Source organism: Phalaenopsis equestris, unplaced genomic scaffold (assembly GCF_001263595.1).
Source record: "Phalaenopsis equestris unplaced genomic scaffold, ASM126359v1 Scaffold000503, whole genome shotgun sequence".
Classification (NCBI taxonomy): Eukaryota; Viridiplantae; Streptophyta; class Magnoliopsida; order Asparagales; family Orchidaceae; genus Phalaenopsis; species Phalaenopsis equestris.
The window spans coordinates 186,395-188,836 of record NW_018164943.1 but is presented as its reverse complement, the minus strand read 5'-3'; positions in this window follow the sequence as shown (position 1 = coordinate 188,836).

The following is a 2,442-nucleotide window of genomic DNA, read 5'->3' as shown; positions in this document are numbered from 1 at the left end:
CCAATTCATGGTATTATTTCTACATATCTAATACTTAAATTTTGATTTTTTTTTAATAAATTTTATATCATTCAAATGTATATTACTCTTTTAAATTTTAAAAAGTTTACTTGTCTTATAAAAATTAAAATATAGGTGTCAAATTTGAGGAATATGCATGTAAATCTCTTAGAAATAATGAACCAACAAACACTACGGCTAAGCTCAGCTCCGATAGCCGCACTCGGAAGGCAAGTAAGAAAATAATGACACGTGTTCACATCCCGAAATAGCGACATGAAGGCCATTTAATGCAAGCTCAGAGAACAGTCTTGTCAATCAAATATAAACAGTAACGGTCTTCTATAGTGACCAATAAAAAGCAAGGCATATTGATTTCTCCAATCATTGTGAAATTCACTAATTAAAACTGCGAACTTTAATAAATACATTAAAAGAATAAAGATCTTTGGCATGTGAATTTATTGAATTCGGTACTGATGTCATTTTTTATTTGACTTTGTCATGCCGATGCCTAAGATAACGTTGGAGGGGGATTTACTGGTGAATTACACCTAGAGTAAGAGCAAGGGCATACAATTGAAAAAATTGGAAAAAAAACATGGTGAATTACACCTAGAGTAAGAGTAAGGGCATACAATTGAAAAAATTGGAAAAAAAACATATAATAATGAATAATAATTTGAGAGAGAGAGAGAGAGAGGGGTATAAATATTTGTTCCTAGAATGACCTCTATTTATAGAGAAGAGAAGTGTAATATGTGGATTATATATATGTCCTTATTTTAGATATGTGAGCCCAGAGTCTGGTTGTTCTATGGTTCTGTTGGTTGAACTGGCAAGCCCTTGATAGGAACTGTCGGTCAATTAAACTTGGTGAATATTGTCAGTTGGCTATGCTAGTTAGGCCCTACGGTCGACCAGCATCGGTAGAGATTGTCTGTTGGTTAGGCTTGATGTTGTTGGTTGGTTGATCTTTTACTTGCAAGGGGTCGGTAAGATGGAATCAATCTGCTAAGTCGAGTCGATCGGTTGGTCAAATCTACTCGCCAACCCTCGATCCATGAAAAAAGAGCTTCCACCAGCAAAGCAGGACTAGGCTATCGGGCAGAGGGTAAATCACGATAATTTGATATGTAGCCACCTTTAGAAGAAGAGGGCCCGAGGGAAAGTTGAGACACGACTTTCTAATTCTTGATGATGTTCAAGGAGATTGTTGGATGCCTCTGATAGAACTGTGGGGCCCAAGATGTTAGCTTCCCCCATTGGTTTGTTTCATCATGGAAAATGGCTTGGATCCTCTGTGCTTCGTTGCAGCCTGGTTGCTTTGGTTAGTCTTGATTTTGGTACCTTCAATGAGACAACTCGACCTTCGAGTCTTGTATCGGTGGGCCCTCCCTTGACATGTATTGTCCAATCTACATCGTTAAATCTCCTCTAGATTCATGTTTGCACTTTTTTCGCACATATATTTAGTTTTCATATTCTCTTGCTTTCTGGAAGTCGTGATGTGGTAAGAACAAGAGAAATTAATGCAAAAATTAGATTTCATTTATGACAAACTAAGGATTTAATAATTTAAACTCTTTAGATTTTTGTGCCACACGTTTTTATAAATAGGGCATGAAGGGTTGAGATCCCTCGTCTGCTTATCTTCTCCTTGGGCTATTTGAACTCCAAGCGCTACCATGGTTAATGGATCGATGTTGAGGTCCAAGTCCTATGACAGAGTAGCATGCCTCAAGGCCTTCGACAAGATGAAGCTGAAGTCTCGACCATAGGGCAAGGAAAGGAAGAAGGAGGTTGTATTGAAGGAGAGGAAAATGCATGATCCAAAGGATTATATAAGATCATTTGATTTGCTTTACGACTGCCAACGAGAATTTGCTCAAGTAAAGGCTGGGGCTCGATCGGTCAATCTGTCTGCCAAGTTGTTACTCCCATGTCCTACTGAGGCTCGGACCATGTCTACTAATCGAAGAACACAGGGAGCTACTAGCATTGCAACTATTCTCGGGGTGTAAGATATTGTTGATGCTTTGTCATTGACCAGAGAGCAGGAGAATGTTGGTGAGGGCAGGTTTCCTTTATCATGTTTGAGTGAGATCAAATCATTGGTACAATGAATTTTGGTCTTGCTTATCTAATTTTTATTCTTTTCTAAAATTCATTTTTATAATGTATATTAGTGCAACCCTCTGTTACAGAGTTCATGACCATCGATTCTCTTTTAGTGTGTCTTGATTATAATATGATCGGAGTGCAGCTATTGTGGATCAAGGACCGGCTGGAGGCGACTGGCTCCTAAGCGAGGATGAAGGGATCAACCATCCAAACAACCTCAACAAGGCAAGATGGCCAAAAAGTTATCATGCCGCAAATCGTCAAGCACATTAGTATAGTTGTCAAGTAATGTATAATTTTTCAATCTTGTATGTTTTT